The sequence below is a fragment of the Sycon ciliatum genome, chromosome 13 (genome assembly GCF_964019385.1).
Source record: "Sycon ciliatum chromosome 13, ocSycCili1.1, whole genome shotgun sequence".
NCBI classification, from domain to species: domain Eukaryota; kingdom Metazoa; phylum Porifera; class Calcarea; order Leucosolenida; family Sycettidae; genus Sycon; species Sycon ciliatum.
The window spans coordinates 6,625,178-6,645,274 of NC_088655.1; the positions used below are offsets into that span (position 1 = coordinate 6,625,178).

The following is a 20,097-nucleotide window of genomic DNA, read 5'->3' on the forward strand; positions in this document are numbered from 1 at the left end:
TTTATATAATTAAAATAAACTCAATCAATAAACTCAACAAACTCAATTCAAAGAACTCTTCCTCTCCTCTCCTCCATGCGCTCTCACAGCCGACTCACTGCTACCCTCAGTAGCCATTACACACACCAACAAGGAAGGGTTGCAGGTAGATACTGAAATTCCTCCTGACAGCTGTTTCGCCTTCATAAGGCTCATCAGAGAAGGTGATATTGAATAGGATGATATCAGCTGGAGATGGTCAGTTTTATACTACAAAACATGGGCGCAAGATTACGGGCAAAATGTGAGAATGAAAAGTTACAATTCTCCAGCAACACAGTGCCACTGGTTCCAAGAAAATGGCAGGTGAGAAATCCAATCACAAGCTGCTAACATTAATTTTCTAACGGCTAGGTGATAGTTTTGTAATATAAATCTGGCCATCTCCACCTGATATCATCCTATTCAATATCACCCTCTCTGATGAGCCTTCTGAAGGCGAAACAGCTGTCAGGAGGAATTTCAGTATCTACCTGCAACCCTTCCTTGTTGGTGTGTGTAATGGCTACTGAGGGTAGCAGTGAGTCGGCTGTGAGAGCACATGGAGGAGAGGAGACGAAGAGTTCTTTAAAACATTTTATTGGCCGAATAGTACCATTCACCATTTGAAATTGCTACTGTGCGCGAGTGGAGCGGTACTTCAGTGAGTGTGTCGATAATGGAAGGAAGGGAGCAGTGTCGTTATCGTGGAAGCATGGTCTTCGTCCACAACTCAGCTGTGGGGGTAGACGAGCGAATTCATCCTAGGACTCTCATTTCTGCTTTCGCGACGCTCGGCCGGGTTGTCTCGACGTTCAACAGCAGCGAGCAACGGAGTCGCAAATGGGGACAGCGCGAGGTAGCGGTCGGTCCGGCCGCATACGGTGCGCAGCAAGTTGGTGACGGCCAGCGGAGATGTGTTGCTCGGGAGTACGCCGGAGGGGACTCTGCGGGGACAGTCGACATGGTGCGTCTCTGCATGCCTGCGCGGTTGGCTGGCGAGCTGCCCAAGTGTGAAGTACATGTAACTACAGTCCATTCATGCATAGATCTACGTGTGTGCACTCTTTGTAACTAACTTTTGCTGCACTGCACGCTTAGTACTCTACTCTACATGACTTTCTTTCACTTTGTTTGGTGGTTCGCCAAAATGCTTTTAAAACTATCACCTAGCCGTTAGAAAATTAATACTGTTAGCAGCTTGTGATTGGATTTCTCACCTGCCATTTTCTTGGAACCCCTGGCACTGTGTTGCTGGAGAGGTTAGCAGCTTGTGATTGGATTTCTCACCTGCCATTTTCTTGGAACCCCTGCCACTGTGTTGCCGGAGAATTGTAACTTCTCATTCTCACACTTTGCCCGTAATCTTGCACCCATGTTTTGTAGTATAAATCTGACCATCTCCACTTGATATCATCCTATTCAATATCACCTTCTCTGATTAGCCTTATGAAGGCGAAACAGCTGTCAGGAGGAATTTCAGTATCTACCTGCAACCCTTCCTTGTTGGTGTGTGTAATGGCTACTGAGGGTAGCAGTGAATCGGCTGTGAGAGCGCATGGAGGAGAGGAAGAGTTCTTTACATTTTATTGGCCGAATAGTACCGTTCACCATTTGAAACTCAATTCAAAAGGAGAAAAAAATATATATATAAAAACACTGTACTAATTAATAACGACAGAAAACAATGGAGTAACATCTGCTCAGCCATTTAGTCTAGTACTGCTCTTCTTAAATTTGACCTTTATTACAAGACTCTTCTTTTCTTTTTCATTTCTTTCTCACACTCTCACACAAACACATGCTCGCAGTTAATTCTGCCGTCGTGAGTCCCATTCGGGACGGATACGAGAATAATAATAATAATAATAATAAATAAAACTCGGATGTTGAGCCATAAAAAAATGTAGAAGAGAAAAGGACATATGGATACGAGTTCAGAGTAACTCTCCATCACTGTAACATGATACTATATATAGTCAGAAAGTGCGATAACTAGGCACAAAACTGACAGAGCACTGAGACATTCGACGTCCTGACACCCCGCTTTCTGACTGTATATAGTATCAGGTTACAATACTAATTAAATTTTTCTTTTAAGAACACCAATAACTTCACACCGGAGCTCGCGCTATCCGCCGACTTTACTTGACCCTTGAATGACTCACGACTGCCATCCAGAGCACACGAGAAGTCCATCGAACCTTCGACTCGGCGAACCTGCAAGAAAGCACCACTCCCTGCTCAATACACAGTGTTTCGGGGAATTCACCCCTCATCAGTTGAGCTTGAGTAGGCTGAGGAAGATTTTGCCTGAAGAGCACCACTTATATAGTGCTCTCCAGGCACAAACATCACCAGGGATACAAACTTACAGAGATGCTCCGTTTCCAGCGCGACAAGTCAAGTGTCAAGTAAAGTCGGCGGAATAGCGCGAGCTCCGGTGTGGGGAGCAAACCCTTTCTTACAAATCATCGCCGAGGTCGCAACCACTACTTCGTACCAATAACTTCATCAAGAAAAATCAATGAAAAATCAAAAAACGAAAAATCAAACAAAAAACTTGATAAACAAATAAACACAGTAGAGAAGATCAGAAAATTACGTAACTAGGCGAGACTCAGCCGCCACGACGGAACTATCCAAAAAACGTTGGACGGGGAAGCCCCGACGAGAACGAGCATCTCGGTCCAAGGATACAAAGAATACTGGATCTCAGTAAGGAGAAAGAGAGACGGGCACGCAGCAGACTCATGACAACAGAGAATTCTCTACCAGAAGACTCACAGTAGAGAGGTTGGGCATAACGAAAATTCGTAACTTAGACGTAGTCTGGGCACGAGTAACGAAAAAGGAAAGGAACTTTCGCGAGGAGGACCGCGAAACTTGAAGATCTTACGTTTTGAACTTTCGCTTCTTTCTCGCAAGCTACATGTACATGTACATGTAGCTGTGTTGATGCACGTGGTGTCAAGATTTTTTCGCCATGGCCTTTTCAAGCCGTTCTGCGAGCTCTTCCTACTCGGCATCCTGTGGAGCTGATGGATCTCTTTCCCGCTCTCTCAGCGATCCCCTGTCACCTGGACAGCGCTCGGCTAGTTCTGTCAGTTCTGTCAGATCTGGAAGTCCTGTCAGTGCTCGCCCTGTGACAATTTTTTCTGCTGGATCCCCGCAGCAGAAATCTGCCACTTCGGTGTCTTCGTCTTCCCCTGCGATGTCTCAGCAAAGGACATTTGATCTCGCGATGGACTTGGCCCTTCTCAGGCAGCTTCGTTCTCACGACCAACTGTTTCGACGAGGGTCTCCAGCCATGGAGATCGTTACCTGTGAGCTGGAAAACTTGAGCCCAACTCATTTCGGTGGTGTGACGAAGAAAGCTATTCGGGACAGAGTGATGAAGCTGCTGGAGCTGTTCGCGCAAACAGCGGAAAAGTGCTCGAAAGGGTCACCATAGTCACACTACGTTTTTCGTTGAACACAACAGATTTTCTTTACGAATTTTCGTCACTTCCAGACGGCTCAGATTCCGAAAGATCTTTACGAATTTTCGTTATGCACAACCTCTCTAGTGTACGCGACAAAGACGTTTAAAAACCCCAGGGCACAACTGACTACAACCACCATGAGTACGGAACACTAGAGCAGTAGAGGGGTGAAAGAACCACGCTCTACATTGCTTACACTGCGTTCCTTTTTCCTTTTTCCTACATTCTATATAAGGCTACTGTATAAGTACAAATTTTCGTTTGGAATTTATTTTCGCTATATTCGTTAGGGGGCACGAAATAACCAAAGTTCTTTTTCTGAACGCTGCGGATGACAGACCTCGACGAAAATCAAAATTTAGTATGTAACAAACCTGCTGGTGGAGTGATCTAACGAAAGATTTCCTGAACAAAAATGTATACTTATAACTGTCACTCACTTTCTCCTGCCAAAAATACAAAATTGCTAAAATACAATACTTCTACAGTAATCAAAATGCCGAAGACGTCGAAGAGCAGTTATTGGAAGCTAAACTGTGAAAGAAAAGCAGTAGCCTCAGTCAGCATGATCAAAACGCGACGCAGCTCACCAGATCAAGGTGTGGGTCCTCTTCACTCCGTAGAGTGCCGAAAGACGGGCCCACGCCCCTACATGGCTACTTCCCCTTGTCTAACCCCCAAGACGATTATGATAGTAGCCGACTGGCCGAAATTTAGAAACGGAAAACGTTGCGAGCGTCTCAGAACTCCCTGACTACAATATACATGTACATGCATGATGATGATGATGTGTTGTGTAGAGTGCTGCTGTGGATGCCACCAGCCTTTTTACGCCTTTGCGGCTTTTGGCCTTGAACTGGCTGTAGCTACTTATGGTTGATAAATATGGTGGTAAAGACACACCTGGCAATATGGCGGTAAACACACGCCTGCCTACACACGCTCTCTAGGCTGCAAAGTTCTGGCACAGAGCTCTCCTTCTCACCACCACCACTATCAGTTCGCGCCTGGCGCCTGGTCGATGCATGGCTGGCGGTATCCGGCATAGCAGGCTGGTACATCAAGTAGCGCATGGCACATAGATGATGACACAGCAACGACATAGCTCGATTGCGACGTACGTTTCGTCCCCGCTGGACTCATCAGGCAATCTTCTTCTTGGATGTCTTCATACGGAGCTTGACTCGGGAGAATGAAGTTGAAGACACCACTGCAGCTGTACTTATGGTTGATAAATATGGTGGTAAAGACACACCTGGCAATATGGCGGTAAACACACGCCTGCCCACCCACGCTCTCTAGGCTGCAAAGTTCTGGCACAGAGCTCTCCTTCTCACCACCACCACCATCAGTTCGCGCCTGGCGCCTGGTCGATGCATAGCTGGCGGTATCCGGCATAGCAGGCTGGTACATCAAGTAGCGCATGGCACATAGATGATGACACAGCAACGACATAGCTCGATTGCGACGTACGTTTCGTCCCCGCTGGACTCACTGCCTGTAAAAAAAGGATCTCATTTCCTCTGCCCTGCATTGAGTCTACTACGATCTGGCCCGGCTGTGTACCACGTGAAGTGTACGTGGGTGAACAGACAGGCCAGTGAACAGACAGGTAGGGTCATAATGATTTTAGTACAGGCGACATCGCTCACTAGCACTGTTGCATGTGATGACACTTGAACAGCTAGTCCGCCTCTGCTCTGGCGACACAGACAGTCGGCTTCATTTCGGAGTTGGTGTGGGAGCATCAGCAGAAAGATCGGCCCGCAATGATTATGTAGACCTACATATGGATGTACACGAGTAGCACTGTACTTTTGTAGTGTGGAGCAGGCAGTAGAATCTGATGTCATGTTGTACAGTCATGTACATAATCTACGCGTAGATCTACAACTTTTGCCAGATCAGACAGATGAATGAAGCCACAGAGCTCTGGCCGCTGGAGCGTGCAGCGAACGACATAGGGTGTTGGACTGCTAGCTGCACCGTCCGTGCTCCAGTTCAGGATATCATTTCCTCTGCCCTGCCTTGCGTCTACTACGACCTAGCCCGGCTGTGTACCACGTGACGTGTAAGTGTGTGAACAGACAAGCCTAGCGTCTACATAAGTATCTAATATTGAGTGAGTGCGAGGTCAATGTATGAAAAAAGCCGAGTAAAAGACCGAGGCGAAGTCGAGGTCTTTTACATGGTCTTTTATTTCCTGTACTGATCAAGTATGAAATCAATAGTGAGGTTTTGCATTCCGAATTTCGGCTCGGCGTTCTTCGGGCATTTGGCGAACGTCAAAATGTCGAATTTTCGCACCAACGTTTGTTTTGCAAGTCGAAAATGATGTGTTTTAATTTCGTGAGCCCCAGCATCAGCAACGTCCTGTCCCTTTCTCCTTTTGTTGCTGATTCCGACGAACTTTGATCGCCCAAAGACTCGAGAGCCAAACCCGCCTCAGTCGCCTCAGAAAAACCAACTCCATGGCCAAATCAAATTTTATGCGTATTGCCATAGTCTTTTCAGCCATACAGATGACGGTGAGGACACTCCAGGCGAAAGATAGTAGGCAGGCAGTGGAGAGGAGCAATCAGAGGTACCTGACGATGCTGATGTCACCAAAGACGCCTGCGAAGCCATGCCGAGATAAGAAACCTCTTTGAATAAATCAAGCGCGAGCGCTCTTCTACAAGAAAATTCATCCGAAAAATATGTTCGGCCAAGTGAGCTTTTTCCAAACAAGCATGCCGAATCTTCGTGTGCATTTTCGACCTCGCTCCCGCGTGCCGAATCTTTTTGCTGAATTTTGGAATGCAAAACCTCACTAATATTAGATTTATCAGGACTGACCAAAGCATGTGTTCAATTGCTAAAAAGGAGTCAAATATAAGGGGTCAATATAGCCATAAGGAGTGAAATATGCAGGAATATTTGACTGCTTAGGTATGGCAAAATCTATGTGAGTCAATACTAAGGGAGTGATAATCAGAATTACACTGTACACTGTACACTATACAGGCGACATCGCTCACTGACAGTCTGTTGCATGTGATGACACTTGAACAGCTAGTCCGCCTCTGGCGACACAGTCGACAGTCGCCTTCATTTCGGAGTTGGCGTGGTATCAGCCGAAAGATGGGCCCGCAATGATTTTAGACCTACTCGTAGATCTACTAGTACGTGTTGATATACACGAGCAGCACTGTACTTTTGTAGTGTGGAGCAGGCAGTAGAATCTGATGTCATGTTGTACAGTCATGTACATAATCTACGCGTAAATCAAAAACTTTTGCCAGATCAGACAGATGAATGAAGCCACAGAGCTCTGGCCGCTGGAGCGTGCAGCGAACGTGTAGATGGGATCTTTGACTGCCGCACCGTCCGTGCATCAGTTGAATGCGGAATCGTTTTTTTGTTGCTCGTTGCCGTCTGTGGGTGTTCTGGGCGGATGGGTGTTCTGCTTGCGGCCCTTCATATTGTTATTTTCTGGAAGTTTGAGTGACGCTCCGTCGCAATCTGGTTGCGGAAGTGAAGCGCTTTCGTTCGTCAGGTGGCGTTTAGATTTGTGGGACTACCAATCGTCCGGGTCAACGTTACCAGAATAGCAGACGCCGGACAGGAACCACCCGGCCGTTATCGGGAGCAGGTGCTTCTCCCTGGCTTGAAGTCAGGTAAGGTTCTCCCATTCAGTCCCCGACATTTCACTGAATGTCTGCGCTGAGTTCTAGCAGTACAGCAGCCCTAACCCATAACCATGGTAACGAATTATTGGAAAAGGTTTCTGCTGATGTACAGTACTCCGTGTCGTGTGCTCACATTTGTCCGCATGCTATTGTGTTGTTCGTAGTGAAGCGCAGCAACGGCAATTCAAACGCGAAGGTATTTTCGGCTGCTGCAATATCCACTCACTCACAATCCGTGTGCTTTACAAACAGAGAAAATTAGTCGATGAATAATTTCGTCAAATTCCAAAGGAAGGACTTCTTTCAATTTGAAACGGTGACCATTCAGCAGAAAAACTAAATTTCACATGTACATGGTTATGGCTCATGAGTGCACAATTAGTTACAGGGCTGCCACACTTGGAGGGAGAAAAATCTGACGGGGTGCCGGGTTGTCCCCCGCTTGGGGGCAGGGGGTACGGCCCCCTTGGTGAAACTATTTAGGAAAATGGCTTGCTGTTGGGGCCCCAGAACACATTTGTAACTGTGCAGCACACGTGCTACAACCATGTCAATTATGAATAAATGGCCAACTGGACTAAAAAGCGCTCAAAATATAATAATCGGTTGTCCCTCTTTGCGGAACAAAATCGGTTGCTTTGTCGGACAGGCGATCAAAAATCGGAGTAAGTGGCAGCCATAAGTTATATTCATTGCCATTTTACGACTATTGTCTCCTCGTAGGTTATTGAAATACTTTGATCCGATCTCTTTGTCATTTTAGGGGGAAATCCTTATCTGTGTGCTCTTTGACCAACTGAGCACATGATAATGACGTTGTTGGCTGAGGTTTGAGCTTTCTGTGATAGAGGAGAGTGGAATGGCATTGATGGTGGAATTTATTCGCATATTTGGCTTGGGGTGGACTTTGCTGTAATCCCGCGCCTGATTTGTGGCAGCTAGTTGATGGAGTCTGGTATGCTGGCGTTGCTCTCGCCCGGAGCTTTCCAAAGAGCCTAAGATTGTGGAAATGCAGTGAAGGAGGTCAAAGTTGTAGCCTGTTGAAGGTGTAAATTGTGCAGAAAATATAAATTCTGTTTCATTCTGTGCTGGAAATCAGTACATAAAGGGATATTTATTTATTTTTCTTCGTTTTTTGTTTCCCTACCATGGCTGGCTGCCGCCCCTCCCTCCATATTGGCCTATATTCTCTGGCCACGGGAAGGTGAATAAATAACTGATGCAGCATGCATGGTGTGCGACAATACCATACCAGTAAAGAAGCTGGTCAAATAGTGAAATAGGGCTTTCAACGCAAGGATCATAACGTGAAGCAAGTTGGTAGGATGAGTATGTATGCGAAGTGTATGGAAGGAATGCATGCAAGGAGAGAGTGCATGTTCCAATACCACGTTATGTGTGCGAACAATTGGAAAAATGAAGAAAAAAACCGATAAGCTAGCACCACAGCATAATAATAATTACTCCGTAAAATGTACCTGACCTGTCAGTGTGTGTTCAGGATCAAACATCGTGTTATGTTTGAAAAAATGACAAAAATGAAAATCTAGCACCATACACCCTAACTACTCGATTCAGCCTCTGGGAAATCCAGATATATAATAATTGGTTTACAAATCAATTGGCTGGAAAGCCCAGTGCCCTCCCTATGCTTTGCTTTCACCTAGGTCATCATGCTTGTAACTTCAGTTTCCTAATCATCAATTTCTATAAAACTGATAGAAACGTCTTTTCAATATGATTATCAAGTACATCTTTATGTATGTTTTTTGCGAAGACGTTTCTATTAGTTGCATAGAAAAAGAGGATTTCTTATGGTATGCAAGCTCCACTGCACAGCACAGCACTCCACAGCAAACGCGACGCAGCTCACCAGATCAAGGTGTGGGTCCTCTTCCGGTGCCGAAAGGCGGGCTCACACCCCTACATAGCTACTTCCCATTGTCTAACCCCCACCAAAAAAACATTGTTGGGCTTGGTGTGGGCTGTGCAGTATTTCCGTTGGTACCTGCTTGGTAGAAAATTTGAATTTGTTATATGCACAGCGACCATTCTCTGGAACATTTGGCTAACTTTCAACATCCACCGGCGATTGTGGCTCGCTGGCTGGAATTTTTGTCTGAATGTGAGTTCACCATTATTGTACAGGGCAGGTCGATCACACGCTAACGCTGGCAACATCCCCACACCCCTCATCCGCCGTTTCAACTGGCCGTGGTCAAGATGGGAAACGGAACAGGAGAAGGACCGAGATCTCGCCCAAGTAGTGTCCTGGCTAGGTATGGACTCTCCGCCTTGCCCGCAGGATATGATGGGTAGCAGTCCTGAGGTACGTATTTTGTGAAAAAATCATGAAATGCTGGTTCATCATGAGGGGGTGTTGTGCCGTCGTTGGGAGGACCCCTGCCCCAGTAAGCCATCTATCTTGCAAGTCGTAGTTCCCCGACATTTACGTTCTTTGGTTGTGCAAGAGTATCATGACCAGGGGGGGGGGGACATACGGGTTCTACACGCCTGCAGAAGAAACTGACCCAACAATTTCACTGGGTAGCCATGAAGAAAGATGTCTTAGATTGGGTTGCAAGTTGTTCTTCCTGTAGCCAGTCGAAACGTCCCGTAGGCAGAGGGTCTGGCGCTCCACCACAGTCTTCCTGGACGGGGTGTCCTTTTGAGCGAGTAGCAATGGATTTGATCCCCAATTTACCGGAGACAGCGGAAGGGAACCGCCATATTTTGGTTGTAGTGGACTATTGCTCCTGATCGGTTGCATACCGATCAGGGCAAAAACTTTGATGGCCCTTTGTTTCGCAGTGTTTGCTTTCTGCTTGGCATAGATAAGACCAGGACAACTGCGTACCATCCACAGAGTGATGGTCTGCTTGAAAGATTCAACCCAACGCTTCAGCGTAGCCTGGCACACTATGTCTGCAGGAATCATCGAGATTGGGACATCAAGTTGCCAGCCTTCTTGATGGGATACCGCTCGTTGCCGCAGACTAGTACCGGCTACAGTCCAAGCTATCTACTCTTTGGTCAAGAGTTATGCCTACCTCAAGACTTGGCATCTGGATTACCGCCAGGAGAAGCATCCGCAGTATCGTCACAGCCGGAATTTGTGAGTGCTCTCCGCCGACGCCTGGAGGACGCTCATGCACAGGTCCGGGAACACCTGGGCAACGTGCACCGTTATCAAGCGCATATCCGTGATCGCTACGCTAAGGCCTTGACGTTTGCAGCAGGTGACGCAGTGTGGCTTCTGGTGCCAACTATACCGACGGGTTCACCCGCCAAGTTTGCTAGACTTTGGGACGGACCGTACCTAGTCGAGGAGAAGCTCTCAGCCGTCACCTACCCCATCAAACTGTCTGAGCCCACGGCACGTCGGCTGATAGTGCACGTCCACCGGCTGAAAAGTTGCCATCATCGACCGAGTCGGCTGCAGGAGGTTCACGAGCAAGATGAGTCGGACCCACCGCAGCCCATGGCATCCACCCTGACTCCGTCCTACCAGCCTGATGCCACTGATACCGCCGCCCGAGACGAGGGGGACACCGCTCGGGTATTTGGCAGTGCTCCGCCAGTTGGCGTGATGGAAAGGCGAACTCCGCGTTCCCGCCATCCGCCCCAGCTGTTTGGGAGTCCTGTGTGGCACGAGTAAGTGACTTCAGTGGTATTGACTGGATTAGTGGTGTTCGATATTACAGTTAGTCTTTGAACAGATTTTGATAAGAACTCCAATTTGACCTGCACTCGTTTAGTTAAATTGTTAGCCATAATCTTAGTCTAATTTATAACGTTAAACACGAGGACGTGTTCTTTTCCGTGTAAGCGGGGGGATATGTCGTATCCATACTATTGACACGTGCCTTGTAGGCCTCTACGTGACAAGTCTGCCTTATTTAGGTGTCTAATTATTTATCTATCTCCCATAAACGGGTTCATAATCGTCTTTATTTTATGTCTTCACGCAAGGCCTGGGGCCTTCCTTATTTGGTATGCGCTGTTATTTCCCCACCTAGCTCCCGCTCTTTATGCAACAGTTTGTACACATATTTACTACGGTTTGATACGCTATTGCATGCGGGACCAGCAATTTGGTGGCCATGGACTTCCATGGCCGCAACTAGATAGTATTGCCATCACCTTCCTTTTCTCTCTATCTCTCTTGCCTTGTGCTCTTCATTATCTTCTCTTGTACTGAGTTACATGTACCCTCCTGTGAAGATGTGAGTAAACCTGAACGCTGCTGTGAGTGTACGTGTTTGTATATGCCTGAGTGTGTGTGTGTGTGAGAGTATGTCTAGGTATATGTGTGTGCGTGCGTACGAGTAATTCTGTTGGTGGGACTATCTCCAAGTGGCCACCACTGCACGGCCTTGTAATGTGAAGGTTTATTAGTAAGTTAGTTCATGTCGAACAGCAGCGTGGGGACCAACCCCGGGGCCGACCGGGTACGACACATGTAGTAGCCGACTGGCCGAAATTTTTAAAAAAGATGGCGAGCGGCTCAGGATGAATGAGTAAAATGTACTAGTACTTGCGTGATGATGATGTGTTGTGTAGAGTGCTGCTGTGGATGACAGCCTTTTTACGCATTTGCCTTTGACCTTGAATTGGCTGTAGGTACTGCATGTAAAAAAAAAGTATCTCATTTCCTCTGCCCTGCCTTGCGTCTACTACGATCTAGCCCGGCTGTGTACCACGTGACGTGTAAGTGTGTGAACAGACAAGCCTAGCGTCTACATGCACTGTGCAGGCGACATCGATCACTGTTGCATGTACGTGATGACACTTGAACAGCTAGTCCGCCTCTGGCGACACAGTCGACAGTCGGCTTTATTTCGGATTTGGCGTGGTATCAGCCGAAAGATGGGCCCGCAATGATTTTAGACCTACTCGTACTACATGATTGTACTAGTACGTGTTGATATACACGAGTAGCACTGTACTTTTGTAGTGTGGAGCAGGCAGTAGAATCTGATGTCATGTTGTACAGTCATGTACATAATCTACGCGTAAATCTACTACTTTTGCCAGATCAGACAGATGAATGAAGCCACAGAGCTCTGGCCGCTGGAGCGAGCAGCAAACGTGTAGATAGGATCTTTGACTGCTGCACCGTTCGTGCTTCAGTTGAATGCGGAATCATTTTTTTGTTGCTCGTTGCCGTCTGTAGGTGTTCTGGGCGGATGCGTGTTCTGCTTGCGGCCCTTCATATTGTTATTTTCTGGGAGTTTGAGTGACGCTCCGTCGCAATCTGGTTGCGGAAGTGAAGCGCTTTCGTTCGTTACCTGCCCATCGGCAGGTGGCGTTTAGATTTGTGGGACTACCAATCGTCCGGGTAAACGTTACCAGAATAGCGGACGCCGGACAGGAACCACCCGGCCGTTATCGGGAGCAGGTGCTTCTCCCTGGCTTGAAGTCAGGTAAGGTTCTCCCATTCAGTCCCCAACATTTCACTGAAGGTCTGCGCTGAGTTCTAGTAGTACAGCAGCCCTAACCCATAACCATGGTAACGATTTACTAGAAAAGGATTCTGCTGATGTACAGTACTCCGTGTCGTGTGCTCACATTTGTCCGCATGGTATTGTATTGTTCATAGTGAAGCGCAGCCACGGCAATTCAAACGCGAAGGTATTTTCGGCTGCTGCAATATCCCCTCACTCTCAATCCTTGTGCTTTACAAGCAGAGAAAATTAGTCGATGAACAATTTCGTCAAATTCCAAAGAAAGGACTTCTTCCAATCGGAAACGGTGACCATTCAGCAGAAAAACAAAAATTTCACATGTACATGGTTATGGCTCATGAGTGGACAATTAGTTACAGGGCTGCCACACTTGGAGGGAGAAAAATCTGACGGGGGTGCCGGGGTGTCCCCCGCTTGGGTGCAGGGGGCACGGCCCCCTTGGTGAAAATATTTAGGAAAATTGTTTGCTGTTGGGGCCCCAGAACACATTTTTAACTGTCCAGCACACGCGCTACAACCATGTCAATTATGAATAAATGGCCAACTGGACTAAAAAGCGCTCAAGATATAATAATCGGTTGTCCCTCTTTGGGAACAAAATCGGTCGCTTTGTCGGACAGGCGATCAAAAATCGGACGATTTCCAAAAAATCGGAGTAAGTGGCAGCCCTGAGTTATATTCTTTGCCATTTTACGACTATTGTCTCCTCGTAGGTTATTGAAATACTTTGATCGATTTCTTCGTCATTTTAGGGGAAAATCCCCATTCGTGTGCCCTTTGACCAACTGAGCACATGATAATGACGTAGGTGGCTGAAGTTTGAATCGCCTCGAAAAGAGCTTTCTGCGATAGAGGAGAGTGGAATGGCATTGATGGTGGAATTTACTCGCATATTGGGCTTGGGTGGACTTTGCTGTGATCCCGCGCCTGATTTGTGGCAGCTAGTTGATGGAGTCCAGTATGCTGACGTTGCTCTCGCCAGGAGCTTTCCAAATAGCCCAAGATTGTGGAAATGCAGTGAAGGAGGTCAAAGTTATAGCCTGTTGAAGGTGTAAATTGTGCAGAAAATTTAAATTCTGCTTCATTCTGTGCTGGAAATCAGTACATAAAGGGATATTTATTTATTTTTGCTTCGTTTTTGTTTCCCTACCATGGCTGGCTTCCGCCCCCTCCCTCCATATTGGCCTACATTCTCTGGCCACGGGAAGGTGAAATAAAAAAACCAGAGAGCTTGGAAGCTCAGGGCCCTAGGCTATGCTTTTTTGCCTTGATGACCTAGACAAAAAAAGCATAGGGATGTTTTAATTCTTATAGATTTCTACTTTTTGTTTTTAGACATAACCTGGGATTCGAACCCGCACTATCGCCCTGCATGCATCCCCCGATACACTTCGCACACATACTAATTCTTCCAAGTTGCTTCACGTTATGATCTTGTAGTTGAAAGCCCTATTTGAATATGCATTGTTGCCTGCCGTCTTTGATTGTACGGTACGGTACGGGACAGGTACCGTCGAGGGTAATACGACACCATCTATCGCCTTGATGATGGCAAAATAAGAATAGGGATGTTATAAATTTTTCAATTTTCCTATTTTTTCAGGCATTACCTGGGATTCGAACCCGCACTATCGCCCTACATGCATTCCCCATACACTTCGCATTCATACTCATTCTTCCAAGTTGCTTCACGTTATAATCTTGCGCTTGAAAGTCCTATTTGAATAGGGCGGCCAGCTGTATGTAGCCAGCTGTGTTTGAAGGTACGGGACAGATACGGGATAGCGCCAGGCGTGACACAAACAAACAAACACACAAACAAACACCAAATTAAAGCTGTGTGGACCCTGGCTAGCGCCAGACGTTACTGAAGTAACGTCTTCTGTATAGCTACGGGAATAAAAACTAACTGATGCAGCATGCCTGGTGTGTAACAATACCATACCAGTAAAGAAGCTGGTCAAATAGTGAAATTGGGCTTTCAACGCAAGGATCATAACGTGAAGCAAGTTGGTGGGATGAGTATGTATGCGAAGTGTATGGAAGGAATGCATGCAAGGAGAGAGTGCATGTTCCAATACCACGTTATGTGGCCGAACAATTGAAAAATGAAGAAGAAGAAGAAGAAAAACGATAAGCTAGCACCACAGCATAATAATAATTACTCCGTAAAATGTACCGGACCTGTCAGTGTGTGTTCAGGATCAAACCCCGTGTTATGTATGTAGCTGACCTGTCAGTGTGTGTTCAGGATCAAACCCCGTGTTATGTATGAAAATAAATGAAAAAAATTAAAATCTAGCACCATACACCCTAACTACTCGATTCAGCCTCTGGGAAATCCAGATAATTAATAATTGGTTTACAAATCAATTGGCTGGAAATCCCAGTGCCCTCGGTATGCTTTGCTTTCACGTAGGTCATCATGCTTGTTACTTCAGTTTCCTAATCATCAATTTCTATAAAACTGATAGAAACGTCTTTTCAATACGATTATCAAGTACATCTTATGTATGTTTTTTTGCAAAGACATTTTTATTAGTTGGATAGAAATAGAGGATTTCTTATGGTATGCAAGCTCCACTGCACAGCACAGCACTCCACAGCAAACGCGACGCAGCTCACCAGATGAAAATGTGGGTCCTCTTCCGGTGCCGAAAGGCGGGCTCACGCCCCTACATAGCTACTTCCCATTGTCTAACCCCCACCAAAAAAAATTGTTAGGCTTGGTGTGGGCTGTGAAGCATTTCCGTTGCTACCTGCTTGTTAGAAAATTAGAATTATTTATATGCACAGCGACCATTCTCTGGAACATTTGGCTGACTTTCAACATCCACCGGCGATTGTGGCTCGCTGGCTGGAATTTTTGTCTGAATGTGAGTTCACCATATTGTACAGGGCAGGTCGATCACACGCTAACGCTGATGCACTCTCACGCCGCCCTGATGCTCCGACGACGCTGTTCGTAGGGGCCGTGAATAACGACGTTGGCAACATCCCCACACCCCTCATCCGTCGTTTCAACTGGCCGTGGTCAATATGGGAAACGGAACAGGAGAAGGACCGAGATCTCGCCCAAGTAGTGTCCTGGCTAGGTATGGACTCTCCAGCTTGCCCGCAGGACATGATGGGTAGCAGTCCCGAGGTATGTATTTTGTGGAAAAATCATGAAATGCTGGTTCATTATGAGGGGGTGTTGTGCCGTCGTTGGGAGGACCCCGCCCCGGTAAGCCATCTATCATGCAAGTCGTAGTTCCCCGACATTTACGTTCTTTGGTTTTGCAAGAGTATCGTGACCAGGGAGGGGGGGGGGGGGGAGACATACGGGTTCTACACGCCTGCAGAAGAAACTGACGCAACAATTTCACTGGGTAGCCATGAAGAAAGATGTCTTAGATTGGGTTGCAAGTTGTTCTTCCTGTAGCCAGTTGAAACGTCCCGTAGGCAGAGGGTCTGGCGCTCCACCACAGTCTTCCTGGACGGGGTATCCTTTTGAGCGAGTAGCAATGGATTTGATCCCCAATTTACCGGAGACAGCGGAAGGGTACCGCCATCTTTTGGTTGTAGTGGACTATTGCTCCTGATCGGTTCCATACCGACTGGGGCAAAAACTTTGATTGCTCTTTGTTTCGCAGTGTTTGCTTTCTGCTTGGCATAGATAAGACCAGAACAACTGCGTACCATCCACAGAGTGACGGTCTGCTTGAAAGATTTAACCAGATGCTTGAGCGTAGCCTGGCGCACTATGTCTGCAGGAATCATCGAGATTGGGACATCAAGTTGCCGGCCTTCTTGATGGGATACCGCTCGACGCCGCAGACTAGTACCGGCTACAGTCCAAGCTATCTACTCTTTGGTCGGGAGTTTCTGCCTACCTCAAGACTTGGCATTTAGATTACCGCCAGGAGAAGCTTCCGCAGTATCAGTGGTCACGGCCGGAATTTGTGAGTGCTCTCCGCCGACGCCTGGAGGACACTCATGCGCAGGTCCGGGAACACCTGGGCAACGTGCACCGTTATCAAGCGCATATCCGTGATCGCAACGCTAGGGCCGTGACGTTTGCAGCAGGTGACGCAGTGTGGCTTCTGATGCCAGCTATTCCGACGGGTTCAACCGCCAAGTTTGCTAGACTTTGGCACGGACCGTACCTTGTCGAGGAGAAGCTCTCAGCCGTCACCTACCGCATCAAACTGTCTGAGCCCACGGCACGTCGGCTGATAGTGCACGTCAACCGGCTGAAAAGTTGTCATCATCGACCGAGTCGGCTCCAGGAGGTTCGCGAGCGAGATGAGTTGGACCCACCACAGCCCATGGCATCCACCCTGACTCCGTCCTACCAGCCTGATGCCACTGATACCGCCGCCCGAGACGAGGAGGACACCGTTCGGGTATTTGGCAGTGCTCCGCCAGTTGGCGTGACGGAAAGGCGAACTCCGCGTTCCCGCCATCCGCCCCAGCTGTTTTGGAGTCCTGTGTGGCACGAGTAAAGTTATTTCAGTGGTATTGACTGGATTAGTGGTGTTCGATATTACAGTTACTCTTTGAACAGATTTTGATAAGAACTCCAATTTTACCTGCACTCGTTTAGTTAAATTTAGGGCTCAAACGGTTACGGTTTTACCCCTGACGGTTAACTGCTAAGCTAACGGTCGGTTAACCGGTTATCACCTATAAGCCACGGCAATCCTGCGGACTCTTTTTTATCTGTATATTTGACTATACATGTACTCATTCAAAAAATGTACCCTATTCAGTACAACGCACACTTGTACATTATCTTGCATGCTCATTCATACATACTCTCACACCAAGAGACCAGATATGACCGAGTTGACAGCCCAGAAATTGCGTACGCGTGCGACAGCCCGCGAAAGTGCACACATTGCAACGACCTGATACTTGAAAAATTGACTGAAAAGTTACTGTGTAACCGTTATCTTTATCGGTTAACCGTTAATTCTACGTAACCGGTCTGCAACCGGTTAATCGGACTAACCGTTTGAGCCCTAGTTAAATTGCTAGCCATAATCTTAGTCTAATTTATAACGTTAAACACGAAGACGTGTTCTTTTCCGTGTAAGCGGGGGGATATGTCGTATCCATACTATTGACACGTGCCTTTTAGGCCTCTACGTGACAAGTCTGCCTTTTTTCGGTGTCTAATTATTTATCTATCTCCCATAAACGGGTTCATAATCGTCTTTATTTTATGTCTTCACGCAAGGCCTGGGGCCTTCCTTATTTGGTATACACTGTTATTTCCCCACCTAGCTCCCGCTCTTTATGCAACAGTTTGTACACATATTTACTACGGTTTGATACGCTATTGCATGCGGGACCAGCAATTTGGTGGCCATGGACTTCCATGGCCGCAATTGGATAGTATTGCCATCACCTTCCTTTTCTCTCTATCTCTCTTGCCTTGTGCTCTTCATTATCTTCTCTTGAACTAAGTTACATGTACCCTCCTGTGAAGATGTGAGTAAACCTGAACGCTGCTCTGAGTGTACGTGTTTGTATATGCCTGAGTGTGTGTGTGTGTGAGAGTATGTCTAGGTATATGTGTGTGCGTGCGTAAGAGTAATTCTGTTGGTGGGACTATCTCCAAGTGGCCACCACTGCACGGCCTTGTAATGTGAAGGTTTATTAGTAAGTTAGTTCATGTCGAACCGCAGCCGTGGGGGCCAACCCCGGGGCCGACCGGATACGACACATGTAGTAGCCGACTGGCCGAAATTTAAAAAAAGATGGCGAGCGGCTCAGGATGAATGAGTAAAATGTACTAGTACTTGCATGATGATGATGTGTTGTGTAGAGTGCCGCTGTGGATGACAGCATTTTTACGCATTTGCCTTTGGCCTTGAACTGGCTGTAGCTACTGCCTGTAAAAAAAAGGATCTCATTTCCTCTGCCCTGCCTTGCGTCTACTACGATCTAGCCCGGCTGTGTACCACATGACGTGTAAGTGTGTGAACAGACAAGCCTAGCGTCTACATAATCATAATAATATAGTGCACTGTACAGGCGACATCGATCACTGTTTCATGTGATGACACTTGAACAGCTAGTCCGCCTCTGGCGACACAGTCGACAGTCGGCTTCATTTCGGAGTTGGCGTGGTATCAGCCGAAAGATGTGCCCGCAATGATTTTAGACCTACTCGTACATCTACTAGTACGTGTTGATGTGCACGAGTAGCACTGTACTTTTGTAGTGTGGAGCAGCCAGTAGAATCTGATGTCATGTTGTACAGTCATGTACATAATCTACGCGTAAATCTACAACTTTTGCCAGATCAGACAGATGAATGAAGCCACAGAGCTCTGGCCGCTGGAGCGTGCAGCGAACGTGTAGACAGGATCTTGGACTGCTGCACCGTCCGTGTCAGTTGAATGCGGAATCGTTTTTTTCTTGCTCGTTGCCGTCTGTAGCCGTGTAGGTGTTCTGGGCGGATGCGTGTTCTGCTTGCGGCCCTTCATTATTGTTATTTTCTGGGAGTTTGAGAGACGCTCCGTCGCAATCCGGTTGCGGAAGTTCAGCGCTTTCGTTCGTTACCTGCCAATCGGCAGGTGGCGTTTAGATTTGTGGGACTACCTATCGTCCGGGTCAACGTTACCAGAATAGCAGACGCCGGACAAGAACCATCCGGCCGCTTTCGGGAGCAGGTGCTTCTCCCTGGCTTGAAGTCAGGTAAGATTCTCCCATTCAGTCCCCAACATTTCACTGAAGGTGTGCGCGGAGTTCTAGTAGTACAGCAGCCAGCCCTAACCCGTAACTATTTATTAGAGAATGCTTCTGCTGATGTACAGTACTCCGTGTCGTGTGCTCACATTTGTCCGCATGGTATTGTATTGTTCGTAATGAAGCGCAGCAACAGCAATTCAAATGCGAAGGTATTTAGGCTGCTGCAATATCCACTCACTCTCAATCCTTGTGTTTTACAAACAGAGAAAATTAGTCGATGAATAATTTCGTCAAATTCCAAAGAAAGGACTTCTTTCAACCGGAAACGGTGACCATTCACGAGAAAAACAAAATTGATAGGAAAGTTTTTTTGAGCTGAAATTTTAGTGAAAAAGTTGTCAGCGCTTTCTAGGTTCTGCACAGTGCCATAGCTTAGATTGTTAGAGCTATGCTCATGACAAGCAAGGTCGCAGGTTCCAGTCCTGTTGGGGTTTACATTTTGTTCTCTTTTCAGGCAAGTCCTAATCCCGGACAGATCACTTTGCTGGGGTGCCACCAGGTTCTAAAAAGTTGTATGACCGAAAGGAGGCGAAGAGGAAGAGGGGGTCTGGGGGACATGTCCCCCTTAAAAAATCTTATTATCGGGAGCGCGTTTTGTATTGCAAAGACGTTTGTATCAGTTTGAATAAAAAATATAGGTACTTCCGACTTCCGACTTGTCATTACAATTGTCGCTTCGCACATCGCAATGTTTGTGACTTGATTGTCTTA

General features: G+C 47.0%; 2 long non-coding RNA genes across 2 annotated transcripts; both read left to right on the plus strand.

The window, feature by feature from the left end:
• Positions 1-6,782: 6,782 nt before the first annotated feature.
• On the plus strand, positions 6,783-11,415 carry LOC135829014 (uncharacterized). Its single transcript, XR_010555781.1, has 2 exons — positions 6,783-9,503; positions 9,986-11,415. It is a non-coding gene; the product is annotated as an uncharacterized LOC135829014 (long non-coding RNA).
• Positions 11,416-12,238: 823 nt separating this feature from the next.
• LOC135829015 (uncharacterized) lies at positions 12,239-18,117 on the plus strand. The gene is made up of 2 exons (XR_010555782.1): positions 12,239-15,787; positions 16,278-18,117. It is a non-coding gene; the product is annotated as an uncharacterized LOC135829015 (long non-coding RNA).
• Positions 18,118-20,097: the final 1,980 nt, after the last annotated feature.